The sequence below is a fragment of the Triticum aestivum genome, chromosome 6A (genome assembly GCF_018294505.1).
Source record: "Triticum aestivum cultivar Chinese Spring chromosome 6A, IWGSC CS RefSeq v2.1, whole genome shotgun sequence".
NCBI classification, from domain to species: domain Eukaryota; kingdom Viridiplantae; phylum Streptophyta; class Magnoliopsida; order Poales; family Poaceae; genus Triticum; species Triticum aestivum.
The window spans coordinates 484,990,633-485,002,897 of NC_057809.1; positions in this window are offsets into that span (position 1 = coordinate 484,990,633).

Here is a 12,265-nt window from a genome sequence, read left to right on the forward strand (position 1 = left end):
ATATAATATAACATCAAGGGAAATATTTTCCTCCTATATATTAATTATCGGGAATACCCGGTATTGCCCGATAAATTCTGAAGCCCTTTAGAACTATTTTGAATATTAACGAAACTATTTCATAAATCAATCACCGATACTATTGCCCTACTAACACTCTGCAGATCATGATTACCTTAAGCTTGTGATCTCGTAGGTTCGGTAAATCATAGACATGAACGAAATCCCTTTGTTCAATGATCGATAGCGGAACCATGGATGTCCATATCGATCCCTATGATTACACGAATGACATTCGAGTGAACCTCTGGTTATTATATGATATTCCCTTTACCTTGCGATACTTTACAAAACCTGGGATGCATCGGTATCCTCCTGTGTCATGCGCATGCTTACTATACGTTGATCTCGTGCCGGTTTTGTTCTTCTTTCTCTCTGAAGTGTTTTGGGATCCCTGTGACGTAGCACCTGTGTCTGGACAGACGTTGATGGATGCCATCACACCGAGAGGACCCTAAGAATATCTCTCCATCATCGGAGGAGCAAATCCCACTCTTGAGCAATCTGGTGCCTTGTCAAATTTTCTAATGAACCTATAAGTTGTCGTTATGATCACCTACTTACAGATTTTGTTTGAGGAACCCCAAAATCCACCGTATGGTAGGAAGTGACTACGATACTCTCATGGCCTGAGGAACTAAAACACATGCCAACACTCTATGTTATAACAATTGATTTCAGACGATATTATCTCAAAGTATAACAAACAAGATTGGGTCGATTCAATATGATTGTTCTTCAAACAGCATACACTCAATGTTGTTTCGGGACTATCGTTACACTTAATGATAACCTTGTTGGAAATCGTTGCATGGAAAACAAAAAATTTCTATGCACACGCAATGATCTATCCATGGAGATGCCTAGCAACAAGGGGGAGAATGTGTCTACATACCCTCGTAGACCGTAAGCGGAAGCGTTTCACAACGCGATTGATGTAGTTGAACTTCGCGCTCCAAATGATCTAGTACCGAACGCACGGCACCTCCGCGTTCTGCACACGTTCAGCTCGGTGATGTCCTCCGCCTTCTTGATCCAGCAAGACGGCGAGGTAGTTGATGAGTTCCGGCAGCACAGGCGTGGTGACGGTGATGGTGATGTGATCTCCGCAGGGCTTCGCCTAAGCACTATGAAAATATGAACGAGGGAGTAAACGGTGGACGGGGGCACCACACACGGCTAAGATAATGTTGTGTCCTTGTGTGGCGCCCCCTACCCATGTATATATGGGTGGGAGGGGAGGAGGCAGCCCCTAGGGCGCCCCAAGAGACCTGGCGGCAGCCCTAGGGCTGATGCCTTGCCCTGCGCCCCCTTTCCTTGTAAGAAGAAGGGGGGAGGAAAGAGAGGGGAGAGGGAAGGAAGGGGGAGTCCTACTCCACACCTTCCTTTCCCTCCCCTCTTTCCTTCTCCTCCTCATAGGGCTGGCCACTATAGGGGCGCACCAGCCCCTTGTGGGCTAGTGTGTTCCCTCTCTTGGCTCATAAGGCCTATATTTTTGCCGGGGGTGCCCGAAACTCCTTTCCTGTGACCCGGTAAGTACCCAATACCCTCCGAAACACTTCCGGTGTCCGAATACCATCGTCCTATATATCAATCTTTACCTCTCGACCATTTCGAGACTGCTCATCATATCAGTGCTCTCATCCGGGACTATGAACAACATTTGGTCACCAAATCACATAACTGATATAATACTATATCGTCAACGTTAAGCGTGCGGACCCTACGGGTTCGAGAACTGTGTACATGAGTTTCTGCGTAACCCGTCTGCCATGCTAGACTCCATCGCACACGTTTGCCAACAATTACCGTCTGTGATAATGTTCTTTCACAAATGGTTCAATAGCCCCTTCGCACACATACAAGTGCTGCAAACCATTTATGATTTGTTGGGTATCACCGAAGGTTACCGCAAGAGTGACATCTGCTTTTCTTTTCGGATCCCACACGTTTCCTGAAAAGATTACGACTGGGATTGTATTTTACACTGGGCACGGTTTACTCCCAGTTCTCGTGTGCGATAACGCGATATCACAAACGGTTCCAGAGACCCTACGCACACGTATTAGCACAACAAATCGTTTGCGATCTGCTGTGTATCACCGACGGTTCCGCAATGATTGACATATGCTTTCTGATGTGGATCGCACACACTCATTAATTGAACCGTGTGTGGAGCAATTGCCAGGTTAAAACAAAAATTTCCCATTTTGAATCGGCATGCAAAAAGCAAATTCGCCACAATATTGAATTGAACAAATAAACAAAATTATCATATTTTGAATCGGCATGCAAAAAGCAAATTCGCCACAATATTCAATTGAACAAATAAAAAAAATTCCATTTTGAATCGGCACGCAAAAATCAAATTCGCCACAATATTCAATTAAACAAATAGTGTCCACAAGAAGAACATTCATCAGATTTCGCAACAACTGCAATTGAACATATGGTAGCTAAATTCCAATGATTTGCCACACATATATGCATTACATAATTAAGCATAGTGTACGAAATACGAAGACCTCATCAGATGGAAAACAATGGATCCATGCGTTATACGTTTAGCGGCTAACTCTTACTCAATGTTTCAGGAGAACGCATGCTAAAATCTTCATTATCACCAGTTGGATTGATGTAGTGATCCAGGAAGAAGTCGCTAATAAATCTCCGAACCATCAGCAATTCACCAGTCAGGAGCAGTTCAGGGGTCCTCGGTTTTAAGATGAGCTACAGTATTTTTAAGATCAGAATGTGCCATATGAGTGGAGTGGAAGATATTAATTAAGAGAGACTTACTGGTACTAATTCGCGAGGATCGTCAGAACTATCAGCAGATTTGCAGATGGAGATCATGTGTCTGCAAACATATTATTGTAAGTGCATCTAGTGCCACCCCTAGTTGGTTTTGGAGTATTGACGACAAACCTAGTTGAGGGACTAATGTGTTTGTGAGAATTGCAGGATAACACAGGTAGAAGTCCCTCATTGACTCGGTTTTACTACCAGAGATGACCCCTAAAAATGTATGAAGACATTGAAGTCAAAGGTGGTATATGAAGATATTCACATTGAAGACTATGACAAGAGAAGACACTATATGAAGCCTATGGAGCTCGAAGACTTAGATCTTTCATAGTTCTTTTTCTTTTGTGAGTCATAGGAACCACCGTACTGTTAAGTGGGGTCCAAGAGAACCAGTCAGAATGACTGAAGTGATGCCTAAACCAAAAACCTATGTCTTCGAGTGAAGACTATGAGAGCGAATCTTGTCCAGAGTCGGACAAGTCAGCTTTGCTTGTAGCCCAAGTAAAGTTGTCGTGTGAGTTTGAAATCTGACCGTTGGAACACGTGTCAGTTCTTTAGTGACCCAGGGTCATTTTGGACAAATCAGGTCGGGTTGCCAAGTGGCTATAAATAGCCCACCCCCTACAACCATAAACGGTTGGCTGCTCAGATTGAAAGTATGGCTTTTGTTATTTGAGAGCAACCCACCTCAAAGCCTTTGAGAGAGAATTCCTTGCGAGGATAAAGCCCTAACCACCAGAGCCAGAGAGAATTGGGCGTCACTTAAGTCTTCTTGTTTGTGTGATCTAAAGACTTATTACACTTGAGGACTGTGCATCCTCCAGCCGATTAGGCGTCGCGTTCTAAGCATCCAAGAGTCATTGTGGATTGCCGGTGAACGAAGTCTGTGAAGGTTTGGGAGTCTACCTTGAAGACTTACCAGAGTGATTGGGCAAGGTCTATGTGACCTTAGCTCAAGGAGAATACGGTGAGGACTGGGTGTCCTGAGCTGCGTGTTCAGGACTGGGTGTCCGGGACTGTGTGTCCTAAGGTTTAAATACCTAGCCGCTCCAACCAGACGTACAGTTGTCATAGCAACTGGAACTGGTCCAACAAATCATTGTCTTCAACGAGTCACTAGTTTCATCTTCACTTCCCTTTACTTACTGTTACTCCTTGTGAAGTCATTGTATGTTTGCACTATCATTTGTCTTCACTGAGTGACTGCGTGTTCTGTTTGGCTTCACAATATCTTCCTACCTGATCCTTACTACCTAGCTGCTATTAGTCTTTGTGCTTTCACTTCATTGAATACTTGACTATGGTTTGCCTAGTGTTGTCTACCTTCCGCTGCATGCTAATAGGTTTAATTTTATCGTTTGTCTTCAAAACTTCTATGTTCTGAAGACTTTCATAAAAATCGCCTATTCACCCCCTCTCTAGTCGATATAACGCACTTTCAATTGGTATCAGAGCAAGGTGCTCCCTTGTTCTGTGTGATTCGGTTTAACCACCTGGAGTTTTAGCTATGTCGACTGCAGGGATAATTAAAGTCTCCGCTGCGTGCCCCGTCTTCGATGGAACTGAATATCCCTACTGGAAGAATAAGATGCGCATGCATCTTGAAGCCATTGACGTCGACCTATGGTATGTCATCGAGAACGGCTGGAGAAGGTGTCACTGCTGCTGATGTCAAGAAATTCGTTCAACTGGACTCTACTGCCAAGAATATCATCTGTGGTCATCTGACCAAAGGACAGTATGGCCGTGTGAGTGCTTTGAAGACATCCAAGCTGGTCTGGGACTGGCTCTCCAAGGTCAATGAAGGCATCTCAACCCAGAGAGATCAGAGAATCAGTGTCCTTCGCAACCTCTTCAACCGCTTCAAGCGAAATGACAATGAGAATGTCCAGCACACATTTGACCGACTCACTGACATCACAAATGAGCTTCAAGCCCTCGACGCCACTAAGATCACCAAACATGAAGTCGTCAAGATGCTGCTGAGATCACTTGTCACACCCTAGCTAGTCATGCATTAGAGTGTTGCATCATGTTTACTCTTTCATCAGAAACTTGAAATGGGGATGACAGAACCCCCAGTCCCCTCTGAAACCAACTAGGGTTTACTAAAATAATTTTCAATGAACCTGAAATGCCCTTCTAAAATGCCCATCATTTTTGTCTTGGTTCAGAACCTCTGCAAAAGTGGTGCACATTTTCCTAGGCCATCTTAGGGTTTTTGAATTAAATCATAACTATTTGAATTTGGGCATTTAAAATAATATAAAATATTTAAATGCTCAAATATCTCCAAACTAAAATGTTTCATGTTGGAAATAATCCAACTATGAGCCAGGAGTAGTTTGGTGATTTTTGGAATTGCCTAGGTATTTTAATTAATTCAACACAGTTGCAGATATATTAAATAAATCAGAAAACAAAAAAAGAAAGGGGAAAGACTTACCTGTGCGGCCCAGCCAGCTGGCCGGCCCAGCTAGCAGCCGACCCAGCCCAGCACTGTAGCTCCCCGTCGTCTTCCTCCCCTCGCCCCGAAGCTGCTGCGTGCTCGCGCGCGTGCGGCCGCGCGGCCACCTCCTGCTTGCCGACGCCCTCCTGGCCGCGTGGACGACGTCCGCAGCCCGTCCCGATCCCCCCTGCTCTCGCTCACTCTCCCCCGTTTCCCCCTCGCTCTCTCTCGCTCTCGGCCGAAGCACACCGTCGCCGCCGTTCGCCGTAGCCACTTTCTCCGGCCACCCCTCGCTCCCCCGAGTAGCTCAGAAGCTCCGCCACAACTCCCTCTTCCTCCCCACCGCTCCACGAGTCCCCGGAAGCCCTGCATCGCTGCCACGTCGCCGTTCCCCTCTTCGGGCTCCGACCACCGTCGCCGACGAATTCGCCGTCTCCAGCGCGTCCCCGAGCCCGCTTCGACGCCCACTGCAACCGCGGTGAGCTACGCCACCGTTTCCCCCTCTTCTCCCCCTCGATCCCTCACCGTAGCTTCATCTCCACCACGGCCGAACCTCCGCCGTCTCCGAGCTCGTCGTCGACACAGCTCCGGTGACCATTTGGTCACCCCGGCGAGTCCAACGCGTTCACAGAACCCAGTAGAGCATCCCTAGCACCTCACTTTGCTCGACTTCGAGCTCCAGCACCACTCCCGTGCACGACCGAACCCCGGCGGCCGCAGCCGAGCTCACCGCTGTCGACTCCGGCCACCCCGACCCCAACGGACTCCGCCAAGAGCCGCGGGACGTCCTCAGCTTCACTCCGGTGATCTCCGCGGCCCATTTGGTGGCCGAAACGACCAAAACCACTATCGCCGCCGCACTGTTGGTCGCCGCCGGCCAGAACTCCGGCGAGCTGACGTGGCCCAGCTAATTAGCCACTAAACCACCACCTACAGACGCTGACAAGTGGGCCCAGGGCTTAGTCAAAGCTAACCAGCCCGGGGTCAACGCGGGATTAGCCCCTGTGACACTGACGTGTGGACCCCACACGTCAGGTTTGACCCGAGCCAGCTCTGTTGACCTGCTGATGTCACTGTGATGTCAGGCTGACGCAGTAAATGATATTTCTGGATTTAAATTAAATCAGGAAATTCAGAATATTATTTAAACTTCAAAAATTCATAACTTTTATTCTGTAACTCCAAATTGGACAAATTATATATGAAAAATGATCAGAAAAATCCAATCTATCCATCTGTACTATTTTCATGCATGACCAAACAAGTTAAATTGATGTTTTAATCAGAACAAGGAAAGGCACTTTAAAAGGCCATATTTGAATTGAAAATTTGAATCTTTGATTCAAATTTGCTCAAACACTTCTGGCTTTAGTTGCATTAGCCCAACACACTCATATTGCCATGTTTCATGCATGCATCATATTGTTGCACATTGTTTGGTGATGCCTGTGTATCGTTATCCTTTGCGACAGGATCTGTCCCCGAGGAGTACCGTGATTACCCTAACGAAGAATCGTATCCGTGCAATGAACCATCAGGCAAGCTACCAACCATTTGATCATATCGATACAATCCCATGTTCTCGCTCCTGCTCTCTCTTACTGCATTAAGACAACGCGATTCAAACTGCTGTGTGCTACGGTAGTTGAACCCATTTCCTCTGCATGACCTGTCATTGCCACAGTAACTAGATGAAACCCACTAGCATGTGTAGGAGTTGATTGAAGCCATATGTATGTGTTGTTCCTACCTTGCTATGCCTGCTATGCTTAGAGTCGTGTCAGGTCTGGTTCATCTGGGTGATGGGCTAGAGTGAAATGTTAATGTCGGTAATGAGAGTGGTGTGGTGAATACGATTTGGTAAAGGTATCGATGAGAGGCCATGTAGGAGTACATGGTGGGTTGTTTCATTGAAGCCGACCTTAAGCACTGAGATCTGTATGTGTGATTTAAGAATCAGCTACTACCATACATTGGGCCCTGAAATATGACCCCGCTCGACTTCTTATTCACCTTAGCTCTCTGTCCAGGAGTTGCAAGTAGTTTCTGGTGTTTGTAGCCTACTGGAGGCCGTGGACAGCGCTGACCGTAGGGGTGGGCTGTGATGCGGTAGGTACGTGGCACGGTGTACCGAATACCCATTAGGTATCTCGGGAACCCTGTTCACATCGTTCGGGGCCGTATGGGAAACCTCGGCCGGACTCCCTGCGGATGGAACCTGAATAGGCGATAAACCTGGACTAGAGGCTTAAGTGTTTAGGTAGGTCGTGGTCTACACCCACGTCGGCTTTCGCTTGAAGTCTGCCGAGCACATGTCGTGTGCAGACGCTAAGTGGTGGAAACATGTATGAAGAAGTACACCCCTGCAGGGTTAACATGATCTATTCGAATAGCCGCGTCCGCGGTAAAGGACTACTTGGTTGCCTATACAGTTCATAGACAAGTAAATGGAAACTGTTAAAAGCCTCAAGATAAGTGTGAGTGCCGAGGATGGCTCTTCCGTAGGAAGACGGAGGTGGATCCTCGGTAGTGTATTGAAGTGGTGAATAGTGGACTCGTGTGCGCAAAACTATTTCAAATGGAGTATCGTAGGATAGTCTAGCCAAGAGTCAAAGCTGGCTTGCTGCAATAACTCCACCAACCCTTTTGATACTATGCATGTATGTAGGATCTGTTGTAAGTCTTGCTGAGTACCTTTGTACTCATGTTGCTATAATCTACATTTTTACAGAAGACGCTGCAACCCCTTCTGATGGGTTCTATGTAGACGTTGACATCAACGAGTAGGCTAAAGACCCAGGTGGTGACCCTGAGCTTGTGAAGGACCACATAGTATAGCCAGGCTTTCCAAGCCTCTTTTATTTTACTAGTTGTCTGTACTCAGACAAGTTACTTCCGCTGTTGGCTTGTATGATTGTATAACTTGTATGTTGGGTCGTGAGACCCGTAACTTTGTGTGTATATTATGTATGGCTCCCTGAGCCTTAAATAAAGTACTTGTGTCCTAGAGTCATGTTGTGATGCTTCGTTGTATTTACACATATCGAGCATATTGTGTGTATGATTGAAATGCTTGGTATGTGTGGGATCTGACCATCTAGTTGTTTATCTTTAGTAGCCTCTCTTACCGGGAAATGTCTCCTAGTGTTACCGCTGAGCCATGGTAGCTTGCTACTGCTCTGGAACACTTAGGCTGGCCGGCATGTGTCCTTCTTCGTTCCTGTGTCTGTCCCTTCGGGGAAATGTCACGCTTTGAGTACCGGAGTCCTGTTAGCCCGCTACAGCCTGGTTTACCGGAGTCCTGCTAGCCCAGTGCTACAGCCCGGACCCACTTGCTGATGACCGACACGTTCGAAGCTGGGTCATGGATGCCTGTCCCTGTAAGTCTGTGCCACTTTGGGTTTACGACTAGTCATGTCAGCCCGGGCTCTTTATCATATGGATGCTAGCGACACTATCATATACGTGAGCCAAAAGGCGCAAACGGTCCCGGGCAAAGGTAAGGCGACACCCGTGGGAACACCGTGCGTGAGGCCGCAAAGTGATATGAAGTGTTACCGGCTAGATCGATGTGACATCGAGTCGGGGTCCTGCTTGGTATGTGTGGGATCTGACTATCTAGTTGTTTATCTTTAGTAGCCTCTCTTACCGGGAAATGTCTCCTAGTGTTACCGCTGAGCCATGGTAGCTTGCTACTGCTCTGGAACACTTAGGCTGGCCGGCATGTGTCCTTCTTCGTTCCTGTGTCTGTCCCTTCGGGGAAATGTCACGCTTTGAGTACCGGAGTCCTGTTAGCCCGCTACAGCCCGGTTTACCGGAGTCCTGCTAGCCCAGTGCTACAGCCCGGACCCACTTGCTGATGACCGACACGTTCGAAGCTGGGTCATGGATGCCTGTCCCTGTAAGTCTGTGCCACTTTGGGTTTACGACTAGTCATGTCAGCCCGGGCTCTTTATCATATGGATGCTAGCGACACTATCATATACGTGAGCCAAAAGGCGCAAACGGTCCCGGGAAAAGGGTAAGACGGCACCCGTGGGGATACCGTGCGTGAGGCCGCAAAGTGATATGAGGTGTTACCAGCTAGATCGATGTGACATCGAGTCGGGGTCCTGACAGCGTTGGCATCAGAGCCGGACTGCCTGTAGGTTCTCCAAGCCAAACTGGTCGATGTTGAGTCTAGAAATTCTTTAGTTATATGTAGGGGAATTGTTTGTGGGTTGGAACGTAAGGCTCTTTTTACTCCTTATACCTTATGACATTCTGATCTGAGTCAGTCCATTCTTCCACCGGGGGTTAAGGAATTAGGATCTGTTCTCTCTATCAGGATCACGTGTTACTAATCAGTAGTACCTTATAAGTTTGATGGTTATCAGCCTAGTTCAGTTCTTCTACCACATTATGTTGTAGGAATGGTTTCAAGACTTGATATGATGATGTTGAGTGTGTACGAAATCCTTTGTCAAATGTCTCAATATCCTTTTTGAGCATTTACAGCTGTTATGCTGCCGAAATTTTGCTAGAAATTCTAATGCCTTTGCATTATGATTATGCTTTCAGATGGCCACTCGCGACCTCAATCAAGTGGTTCGCCTGACTCGATGCCTAGATGTACCCGGCCATACTGCTAAGTTGGTCAGGGTAATGATTGAGCTGGATACCGCTGGTATCCTGAGTACACGGTCGAAGAGCAATTCCGAGACTTTAATCAAAGCCAGTATCTCTGCACTGTCAGGATATTTCCATCTTATCCTGGATCCACTGAGCCTCTTCACTGCTCCTATGGACTTGGGGTTACTATCGAGATGGCTGTGCAGGATGCCGCCTACTCTATGATGACCATTATGCGAGTCAGATCTGGTCTATTTCGGGACTCTGACTTCCGGTATATGCCAGGATCACTTCCGGGAGCACAAGGGTATCTCCAGGCTATCTATGCTGACTCCACTCAGGAGGATTCATGGACTCGCACCACTGCTGAGATGCTCGAGGATAAGGACCGTGAAAATCGGGCCTTAAGGTTAGAGCTCTTCAATACCCGTGCTGACCACTGGGCCACTTTGACTCGGTTCGCACCGGCCGTGCAAGCTGGATATTCAGATATGCGCGATCTCTATCCTGTGAGATCTGCTCTGCCAGACGTGATGGTTTGGCGTGATGTAGGAGGCATCACCCCACCTCGCGGTCCCCGCAGGCCACCGTTTGTTGGTCCACGACCTCATCCTAGCCCCTATGGTCCACAAGCTCCGCGAGACCGTCTGTTTCTGGATGATCATGTTGAACTTCCAGGCTATGGAGGTGACTTCTATGAGGACTACTATGGATCGGTCTGAGTTAGTAGTAGTACCACTAGTTCGCACTAGCTGTGTCGTCTATTGTCCTGCGTGTCTCGTGGGATATGACCTAGTTTGTACTCTTCCGGAGATGTAGAAAAATAATGTATAGGAGCTTGGAATGCCTCCGATGAGATGTAATCCTCTTTTCACCGTATTAGTACTTTGCTTGGCTTGTACTAAACCTTGTATGGTGTGTATGACGATGGAATAAAGAAGCAGTTTCTGTATCTACCATGTCATACGGATGATCATCTTGCATTCCGAGTTATTTCTTACATTATGTATCCCATGTCGGAATTTCATCATTCTGACTAAATCATTGTCTTGTTTACCTAGGATGGTCAACACACGCGCTAATCCTGCTTCCCAAGAGCAGGCCGAAGGCAGTGAAGCCAGGAATGAAAATCTGCCTCATCCTCCTTCACTAGCCGAAGTGATGATGGAAGCTGAGAAAAACAAGCGAGAGACAAACCGGTTGTTGGAGCGTATTGAACAGAACACAGCACACCATCAGAGGGCTAACGTGGTGTCACTCAGTGATTTTATCAAATTGCATCCACCCACGTTCCACCACTCCGTCGAGCCTCTCGACGCTGATGACTGGCTTCGCAGTATCTCTCACAAACTGCGTTCGGCGCTGGTAGCTGAGGCTGACAAGGTCACCTTTGCTGCATATCATCTTGAAGGCCCCGCCAGTCTATGGTGGGAGAATTATGGAGCTATGCGCCCAGCAGGCCATGTCACAACTTGGGCTGAATTCAGCGACGCTTTCCGTGAACATCACATTCCGGAGGGTCTCATGGACCGTAAGCGTGAAGAATTTTGCAATTTCACACAAGGCCGACTTTCTGTGGATGTCTATAGCAGGGAGTTTGGTAATCTCGCCCGATATGCAACTGAGGAAGTTTCTACTGACGCCAAGAAGCAAGCAAGGTTCCGCAAGGGCCTTAGTCCTGAGCTTCGCCGCGACCTTCGTCTGCATGAGTGCACATCCTTCTCGAAACTTGTCAACAAAGCCATCAGTGCTGAAACTGGTCAGACTGACTATGACGCAACACGCAAGCATGGACGTGACACGGGTTCCTCATCCAGTGCTGGTCCTCAGAAGCGCCGCGTGTGGGTACCCAACACCGCCTTGCCACCCAGGTTCACACCGAGGCCATCTTTCCAGGCGCCTCGCCCCGCTCAACAGTCTGCTCCAGCTAAGCCCTATGGGGGTCCAACCAATAATGCTCCTCCACGTACCAGTTCCGTGACTTGTTTCAAGTGTGGGGAATCTGGTCACTATATGCGTGAGTGTCCCCAGACCAACCCCAATCAATCTGCTAAAGCTGCTGGCCGTGGCAAGCCGACAGGGAAAGTATTCCATGCTAAACCGGTCACCGCTTCACGTGGCCATGTCAACTGTGTCTCTGCCGAAGAAGCTCAAGAAGATCCCAACGTCGTTCTCGGTACGCTTCTTGTTAATTGCCACCCGGCATCTGTTCTTTTCGATACAGGAGCCTCTCATTCTTTTATATCTGAAAATTATGCTCGTTTGCATAACGTTGCATTCTGTGACTTGCCATCCTCCATGGTAATTCAAACTCCGGGATCCAAATGGCAAACTTCT